Source organism: Conger conger, chromosome 1 (assembly GCF_963514075.1).
Source record: "Conger conger chromosome 1, fConCon1.1, whole genome shotgun sequence".
Lineage (NCBI taxonomy): Eukaryota > Metazoa > Chordata > Actinopteri > Anguilliformes > Congridae > Conger > Conger conger.
The window spans coordinates 18882863-18893470 of NC_083760.1; positions in this window are offsets into that span (position 1 = coordinate 18882863).

Here is a 10608-nt window from a genome sequence, read left to right on the forward strand (position 1 = left end):
TCCCAGAGGAACTCATATGTAGCATTTTTATATTTGTATTTGCACTCTTATTGAACAACATGTGTTTGTGTGTATAGGCGTGTGTGTGTGTGTGTGTGTGTGTGTACTAGAGCAGTGTCTGCAGATCTGTACAGAGAGATGGCATTGCAGCAACAGCAGCCGTGACCATGACCTGGTGTGAAGCATGACGGTTGCTTGAAGACCCCAGAGGAGCTGTCTCACTCCTGCTCCGTGGGAGGCAGCCTGTGACACACCAGCCTGGCTGTGTGCACTGCTGGGGCACTCTCTCCCCCAGGGGGGGGGGGGGGGGGGGGGGGGCTGGCTGGGCCCTGGGGCTTCCTTATCACCTTCTCTTGGTTGACTATGGAAGTCTCCAACCTCCCCCTCTGCATTCGAGAGCTGACACCTGCAGGAAGGCCACAGTTCAGCCATGCTATTTCCCGCTGGGCTGTCCCGGTGGACTAGCGGCTGAATTGTCCCAGTGGACTAGCAGCTGAACGGTCCCAGCGGACTAGACTGAACGGTCTACTGCACACTGTTCCTCACCTGGGGTGGTGTCCTGGTCTTCAGAGAAGATACAACACAGAGGCCGCACACCGTCAAATGTTCACACTCTTTAGTTTTATCAGTTTATCAGTTTCAATTAATTTTGGCACATAATCAAATGGCACATTCAATTAAATGTCACTCGCAAAAACCAGACAGAGTTTAAGGACGGAGCAGTCGACTAGGCACGGTCTCATTGGCGCGGAGGACACATTCTCATTAAAAATCACCGGGTCTGTTTAAAAACCGAGGGGGATCCGTGCACACACGCTACAGTACAGAGCTGGATAAATGAGACAATGGGCGCCCCGCTGTTACGGTGCTTTGAGAGGAGCGCCAATTCCCGCCAGTGCTCTGGAAACCTGGGCTGTGTGACTGTGGGGGCCTGCCAAGAGATGATGGAGGGGATAAACTGCCTCTTCTGAACCCCCTCTGCTTCACCTGCAGATAAAAAAGGGCCCTTGTGTCAGACTCGCACTGCCCCGTCACCTTCCAGGGGTGACCAACCAGGCAGAGAGGGGACACGTGAAACCACAGAGGCAAGAAAGTACCCCCATCTCCTCCCCTGCAGTCTATTATGAGAAGGATATCAAAATAGTTTGTAAAATATTTTTTTAAATCTGAAGATATCCTTTCCTGAACACCTGTGTCTCTGCATAAATGCATTCCAGTGCATCTTCTGTGTTTGTAGCCCAGTACGGTAGAATGGTATCAAAATATACAGTATGGTAGAAAAAATAATTGGGTACTTTTTAATTTGTAATGATGAAATACTGTGGTTTATGTATGAGGTTATGTTTAATATATTAGAATCTAAATCAGGTGTCCTTGTTACTGCATATGTTAATCGAAAAGCTGTTTTTTGGACAAAGGAAGCTTTCTCATTAAAGTGTGTTCATAACAAGATCAGCGGGGTCTTATTCAACACGGGGAAAACGGTAAACGGTAATAATTAAATGGGCACTCCACCAAATGAAAGTTATCATTTGATGTAATGTTCCTTTCATTTATATAGTTGGTGAACATTCATTCGTGTCTCCGATCCACCCGTGAGCCTTAAACCAAAGCAGGGCTACCACTGAGGGACAAGCTTGGCTGCTCTGTATGCTAATGGTTTCCGAGTTGCGCTTTTTTAGGTAAAATAATGCAGACCGACCGCTCTAATGGTAAGAACTGTATTATACTATAGAAGATTAGGATTTTTTGACCGAGCGCCCCTTTAATAATGCATCATGGGAAGTCAGTACAAACATCCCCCGCCCCTCCAGCCTTGTGCAAATGAAAGGGAGATTAGGATCAGGGGGGTTCACTTATTAATTCTTCACACCGATGTGTATGCATGCAGGCATGCAGCTGAATGTATTTGCAACAATCACTGGACTCCGCTGTTGGTGTGTTTGTGTTTATATTCAGTTATTCAGTGCGCGTACATGGCCAGAATCCCGATGGCGGCGCGGAAGAGGAGGAAAACGCTGATGACCATGGATTTTCGCTTTTTTCATACCCTGCTTTGCATGGACAGCCACTGATAATTCCAGGCAAAATCAGTCAGCGCTGAATTTTGTCTCTCACAAACCGCTCAGGAGTGCGTGACTAATTTCTTTGAAGGCTGTGAAGAATCTAATTTTCATCACAGCCGAGCTAATTTAATTAATCGCTTCATTGGCTTGATCCAGCTTTCCCTTGCTCATGCAAGGACCGAGCCATATAGCTAGAGACCCAAAAACCCGCCGGTGTGTGGCCTTGTTGGACGAGGGCCTCTTAACAGCAGAATAAACGGTGGGGAAGGAGAGGGGCGTATGGGGGAGGAGGGAAGGGCGGCTGCCACTAACCAGCAGAGGGCAGTGTTGTCCCAGGTTGAAACCCACTCGCCTCACGGCCAGGCTTTGTGATGATCTCATCTTTAAATCGACCCCTCCCTGGTGACACCAGATGCCCGCCCTCCTCCCAGACAAAGTGCTGATGTTTCCCCATGTTCCTCCTGCTGCCTGTCAGCTGCTGAAGTGACAGCCAGACAGGAGCTTAGACCATAAGCCAGCTAAAAGCATCCCTAGATGTTCTTTCACATTTTTCAAAGAAAGAAGGCCTTCATTAGTCTCAGAAATGTGACCCCTTGCGAGCTTCAACTATTCTACAAGACCTGATACATATTGCTGTGAAAAACAAAGTCAAATAAGTTAATTTCTCACAAACTCATGAATCGTAGTTGTCATATTCGGCACTGTGGATCCACGCCGAAGTGTCTGAAAGTGAATGCACGTAATCATTGATTCATATGCTTTCCCTTTAACCATTTTGCTAAATTGTCTGATGTTCTAACATTTATTAAGTGATGGTTATGACTTGCATTAGATTTCTTTTTGAGCTTAAAATCAATTAAATGTGATGTATAGCACACATTTGGATGCAAGTCACTATGGCACTGTGTCATCAATCTCGACTTAGAGCACAATCTGTCTCTAACAGAGAGAGGAAGGTGTCTTGATGTTATAATGGATTGGATGATTGCGAGATACGTGAGTGTGTGGCAAACATGCCAACAGTGTCTTCGGAAAATGAACAGTTAAGAACAATGTCATATTTATCCAATCTATACATGATACCCATTCAAAAATATAACACCTCACTGTAATAAAAATATTTGTTTATTAATAGTGACTAATACACATATTCAAAGAATATTTTGATAAAATCATGTTCATTTGAAATAAAAGGACAAAAGGATATGCAGGGAGTTCCAGTCAGATATGTTTGCTTTTCTGACAAATTATTATCACATTCATAAATGTGATTACATTTCTTTTGTTTGGTGGAACGTTTCACAATCTTACACTTATTCTTTACAAGATGCTGCACTGGATGTTTTTTGTTTTTCTTACCATTCTCTGCAAACTCTAGAGACTGTTGTGCATGAAAATCCCAGGAGATCAGCAGTTTCTGAGACAACAGCTGAACAGCTGGTCTGAACAACAGCTGAATCTCTTGACCATGTCTGCAGGCTTTCATGCATAGTGATACATGATTGGTTGATTAAATATTTGCATTAACAAGCTGGTGTACAGGTCTACCTAATAAATTTCTTACTTAGTGTATATTCTGACCACCATTTTCCCTGCTACTTTACCAACCATAACGTCTTGTCTCTGTGATGTTCCTCTTTACCACTTTCAACAAAACTGTGTTGCATTTTGAACGTCAGGCCTATAAAAGCGGTGATGAGTCAAACCTTTGGTTTATGTTTGGTCTATCAGAGAGACTTCAAAACCAACAGGACGGAGTGACTCAGTGGCCGCGAACTCAGCATGCTAATGTCTAGTCTTAAAAAATAAACAATAAAAGTAGAAATTGTCTCTGAGGAATTGTTTGTTAACCAAACAGGACAATAGCAGAAAATGTGCAAATGAGGATGTTCAGAAGAAGGGCTTTTATGTGCAGGCTGGATAACGATAGTTTGCCGAGAATTGCTGGTTGACAGAAGAAATGAATGACCGCTATTACAAGCATTTAATCAGCCGCTCTTCCCCGAGTTTGTTTCTCGCAGACCCCCGTGGAAAGATTAATGCCACAGGATATTTCAGCCCCCTCCATATTTCAGCCTCCCCCCCCAAATGATGTCAGACTAACCAATCAGGAGGTCTAATCACGTTCACTCTTTCCTCGCTTCTCTCAGGTGGGAGAGGATGAACCTGTTGGGAGGGGCTCCGGTAAATTCCTCCATTTTGCGGAGGAGAGTTTTGGCTCCCAGCGTGGGGCTTTTGTCCGCAGGGACAGCAGAGTAAAGAAAGCCTGAGGTTTAATAATGGCTCTCTTCTTCACAGTCACCTAGTATGGATGAGAACAACAACCACTTCAGGAAGGTAGAGTTCATCTGTTCACAACCCAGACTTTTCTTTTGTCCCCGAAACAAGCTGGCTGTACACTGACACTAGCCCTCACTGCTGTGTTTGTGTCAGCTGTACGTGAGAGGGGTTGTTAAATGGCAGAACTCAAGATAAAAGGCATGCGCAGCTGTGTGTGCCAGTAGTGTCAAAACCACTTGAAACGTGCTGAGGCGTCACCGCAGAATGCACTCTGCCTTGGGGATCGGTGAGCTTGGAAACCATCGCCAGTGCTTATAAATGCAGCATATGTTTGGTTTTCTCCAAATAAGCATAGCTCATTTACTCAAGAAAATATATCATTCCTGACACAAAGGGCCTTCACGATGCATTTATTTGACAATGTAGTCAGTGTTGTGCATCAGCTAATCTATAAAAATAACTCTACTCTATTAAATAAAATGTAGTCTTGCAGTCATTTTTGAAAATGATTTGATCTCAGCAACGCAGAATGGAGGATTTTGACAATTAAGATTCTGAATCAAGTGAATTGACCAATCAATGGCCTTTTCGGTGATGGTGTAGTTTGACCTTTGCTCTTTGACTCACTGTCCACCCTCTGCGGTCACATGTGATCTTGGTTGGCAGGCAGGATGAACATATTTGATGTGACAGGACCTGATTGGCTTCTCAGCCGCTTCAAACCAAACCTCTTCTACGGAACAAAGACTCTTCTGGACTAAGACCGCTCCTCAGACAGCATCTCGTCATCTTCTATACAGTGTTTCTGCACACATCGAAAGCATCTCATCCATAATTAACCTTCCAGTAATTATTAATAAGTCATTTAATTATTAAATGTGTCAAGTTCACTCAACATTAGATATAAGAACTTTGCTCGTCTGGGTTTATTTTTATTTTACACTCCTGAAAACAGACCAAAGGATTACATTAAATTAATACTAGTGGATAACATTTATTTTAGAACTGCACCACATGCTACCCATAAGCATCTGAAACCTACTCAGATTTTTCTGCATTATTTGAAATAAAGTGCTTTGTTTGCTCACCACTATCTTGGCCTATGAAATATTGATGCCCTCCCAGGGCTAGGTGCTGCTGCCCATCTCTCTCCCCATTTTCTCCGTACCCAGGGAGTACATTTGATTTTCCCCCTCCCCTCCCCCTCGTTTGCTGGGATGAATAACCTAACACACATTTGAGCCCTGACACGCTTCTGCTCAGAGCTTCCTCAGGGCTGCTCCACAGAATGCATAATTCAGAGGAGGGGGGGGATGCCTTCTGGCTGTACTCCGCCTCCCAGCATGCCCCTGACCGGGTGAGGTGGCTGCTGGGAAGGCAACACCTGGAGCAGCTGCATGGAGAAAGCTTAAGAACAGGTTGCCTTCCGCGTTCGGCTATGGTCACATGATCAAGGTGCCGTGAGCTGCGAAATTAGGTTGCAAATAACTTTGGTCTTGTCGAGAGACCCATCTGGCAGTGCTTTGTAGCTGAACTTGCCATTCAAAATACCCTTTTCTTTATCTATTGCTGCTTGCTATCACCATCCGACTTAACGTTAATGCTAGCTGATTCCTAAACTACGGGTCGGGCAAGCAGTCATAACAGAACGTTAATGCGTCAAAATAATTAGTGGCGTTAAAATGAATTTGCGCTAATGCGTTAACTCTGACAGCCCTAGTTGCAAGTCAACATCATACCAAGTCGTGGCATGTGATTGAAAATCCATCGGTAACACTTCTTTTCATGATATAGAAATAAAATCCAATATGGACAATGATAAATGCCTTCTATGGCATACAAAAAATCTTAATTTGCATGAAAAAATATAGCATAATTCCAGCTGCGATACACCAAACTACCTGTTTCCTAATAAATGATAATTATGATTGCTTTGAAATGGATACAACACGGGACATTTAAAATCATGTTATTGTCCATTTTGAAATGTACTCCATCCCGAAGCCATCGCAGGTTACAAGCTCATATCCATCAGAAGCGCTCACTCCCACCCCCTCCTGTCTTCACTGAAAGACCGGCAGCTAAGAAAATGCACCTGCGGCCGCCAGCTCTGGTGGCTGTGATTAAACCTGAAAAAACGTCTGAGAGCCTGTGTTGTTGTGAGCACATTTATTTCCCGAGTACTGCATTCTTCAAACAAAGCAAACATCTTACCAGATAATGAAAGAGCTGCTGTTTCCCCTGCTGCTCCTTCCAATTTAAACTACAGAGCAGAGTCTGCGAAGGAAATGATTCATAACAAATGACTTGGGACTCTTAGTTCCATACATCTCAAACAAATAGCTCTGAATCCGGAGATACTGGTGAAAAATGCCTTAATGTAACCCATAGGTGTTCTCGGAACACAAATCCGCTGTCTGACAGCATGCAAAATTGCTCAGATTAATCTGAAAACTGATAAAAATCTTGTAAAATCATGGTGCCCAAGTGACTAAATTGCATATAAATCATTTGCTGGACCGAAGAGGCTGAAACTCAACAAAATCTGATGGGTACAAATGATTCTGAGATTTTTGTAACCCATTCATATAAATACTTGTCTGGGTATGAAAATAAAAACGCGGCACTCGGACGATTGAGGCTATTAATACTGGGTAATGCAAATCAATGGCAGAAAGTCCTTTCGACCTATCTAATGCACTTTTTTATTGCCATTCTGTCTTTGTCCTCCTTATGACTTGCTGCGGCTCAAGATCTGATTTGAAAGAGTATGGAGAATGTTTATGAGATGCCAGATTTTCCCTTTCCCCTCAAAGAATTTATATATTTTGCAGAAACACAGCCTTTCCCACCTGCAGCAATATAAATGTAAATATTAATATATCTGCTTCTAAATACATATAAAATTTAAGACCTATAATTTTGTCTTTTTGGCCTATGCTTCTGTAATTAGTTTTACATACTGCATTCATGCATTCAAGGCTGTCGGCAAAGCCCTTTTTTAATTACTGCCATAGAAATGAAGCTCTTACTCTGGCATTGTTTTGCAAATTGCTCTCCAGATGACACTTTGTAACGTGCTGATCAGTGTGTCATGGTCTGCATGCTTATTCAATTAAATCTAGCTGCCATTACGGAAAGACAGACTCACACAAAAGATTTAAACCATTTTTTTTTTGTGCTTTATTTTTATACGGCCACTAAAAAGTCACAATTTTGGAAAACCTCCAAGCTTGCTCGGTTCCTTTTCCCAGCTTGGGGGAGGCGGAAAGAGAGCGAGGTGGAGGGTGTGGTGGGTTGAGATTGGACTGACATTTGTGTTATCTTGGCTCACACATGTCCTCTGGGGGGGACATCACATTTCACACGGATATTAGCACACTGCTAATGAGGGGTATGAGGGCGTGAGTCTAGAACCTGCCGCAGAGGCACCCAGTGAAGTCGGACACACTATGGGCTGGTTTCATGGACTCATATGGAGAAGCTCCATTTAAAATTCAACTTAGTCTAGAACTAGACTTCTGTGTCAGCAAAACACACATGAGTTACCTGTCTGTACCTGTACAATTTGAACAGGCAATAGGGATGTTGTTTGAATGTCACCCTGCTGAAACAGCTCAAGATAGGTTTTGAAACAGCTGGTAGTTGGTTGACCAGTTAGACCAGCTCAAGCTATGTTTTGAAACAGCTGGTAGCTGGTATTTCAAACTGGTTATAGATTAATTTCACACCAGGGTACCACACTTCAGCTTTCCTCACTCCTATTTTACAGTCTCCAGTGAAACAATGAATGGACATCCAAGGCAATGAGATTCAGACGACTGGATAAAACTGAGACAAGTGTGAGTTGGGGCTGGAAATTCTTGCTTTTTTAAATGAAAAAGCCAATGTTTCATCTGGAATTTTGCTCACATTCCACCCACACAACACCTATCAATCAGGTTATTTCTGAAGCTCTGGGCATGTCAGTGGTGATGCACACAGAGAGAAGTCTCTAGAAAATGAAGCTTTTTTCACCATAATACAGCCATTCCAGATTCAGTTTGCAGTATCAAAGCAGTACCACAGTTGAGAAATGTAGTTCAGGTGAAAGACAGAATTCCTCAATTCCAAGTCCATCTTGCTCTTTGCGGTTTCTTTAGGAATAAAAATCTTGGTAAATGAGAAAAGATTCACCATCGATCTCTGTAGTGTGTTCATATCACTGTAATAAAATCCCATCTTCTGTCTCAATCTCAGATACCTTTTTCATTAAGGTAACACCTACGGTACATGAAGTCCATCTTCTCTTATTTTGTCAGCAAATATTTCTCCAGGTGCAAATAATGTGATGGACTCCTGAGACCAAGACCAAGAACTGTGTATGAAAGATCCATCATAGAAAACTGCAAGGATAATGAGGTCCATCCACATACAGAACGTTGATGCTGAACACGCCTAAAACACAAGTGCGGCCGTGACATTCCTGCCACAAAGCAAGTCACATGACTCATAAATTCAATTTACTGTATACACTACTATACCCTTCCACCAAATATTCAGCTCAAAGGTAAAAAGAGAAGTAAGATGGCAGCTCAAGACAGGACAACCACAAACTGACCACCCCAGGGACATCAGACAGTAATTTATGGAATGGCACAATGGAACAACGCAGCAGTTGAGAATGTCACACTCCACACTACAAAGTCTCCACATGACACTCTTACAAATGTGGTATTTAAACTTTTTGATCATATAAATGATCAACAAAGCCCAAAACACCAATTAGCCCTGGTGCTGTCTGTATTCCCAGGTGCCCACGACCACCACAATCTACAATCTGGGTGACCCCGCTGCCCCACCCACAAGGGTCACAAACAGCCCTTCCTCCTCCCACCCCATTGCGGTCCAAGGGTCAAAGCAAAATGACACCCCCCAAGGGAGCCAGAGAGAGAGAGGAGTGACACAAACCAGCTAGCCCGGCTCACAGCCAAATACAGCTTTACATCAAAACACCTATTGAAAATTCTAGATTGACACACAAAATTACAGCAACAGGTAAGGCAAATTGTGAAAAGGAGAGGGTGCAGGCACTGCTGGTCGCTCCAGGGTTAAGAAGCCTTCAACCAGCTGTAGTCAATTCTCAAATCAGAGTGGCAATCTCTCCCCCACCATCAGCACTTCATAAAAGAACATATGAAGAAGCAGAACACCAATTGGGCCGTGATATATAATATATCGTGATATTTATATATATCTCCTATAAACCTCTGTATACTGGAAGCATACTGTACACATGCACTCATACAGAGGGATGCCAGTATGCAGCTGTATCTCCCATCGTGTGCACACATGAATGAGTGGGTGCACACATACAAACACTAACACACATATACAGTACAATACTTTATGTATAAACAGCTCACTCCCTGTGATGAAGGTCCTTTAAGTAGGATAATATTTTCAGATGCATGCACACATGCATTAACTGTATTTATTTTCTGTAGCATATCTGACTAAATTCTTTGAAATTAACTGAAGTCATTAGGACTGCTACTGCTAAGCATATACATGATTTAAATGCAGAATGGAGACCAGCAGAAATAATCAAACCAGCCTGTCTGGCACCAACAATCATGCCACGGTCAAAGTCACTGAGATAACATTTTATCCCTACTTTGATGGTTCATGTTCCTGACCCTTATCTGCATGATTTTATGCATTGCACTGCTGCCACACGATTGGCTGATTAGATAATCACATGAATAAATAGGTGTACAGGTGTTCATAATAAAGTGCTCAGTGATTATATACAGTTTGAACATTTTTCTTTATCCTGTTCTTCTAATGCATACTATATGCCTGCATTCTGGTTACCTGTTCACCCTTTACTGATATCTATGTGGGGCCTGCACTGCAATGCATATTTACTAATATGTCCTCAATACATCATACTAATACGAGTCGTTGTTATAAAAAAATGGCGAAAAAGGTACTAAAATAATACTGGCAAATGTTGACCAAATCTTGGACCAATCGAAATACCAGTAGAAAAGGCTTCCATGTGCGCTTACCGTGGCCCGTTCGTGGCAAGCAACGACAATAACGTTACATCATGTATGCTCATGAAAATTGTTTTATACGGTTAAAACCATTCGGAAATAAATAAACGGAAACTGTTGATTTAACTTTTAAAACAATGAAGAGCAATTTCACAAGCCCAGCTGTGGTGCGCACTGAAGGCTGTCGTTTTTTATGCGTCAGTGTTTCACTGCGCAGTCGC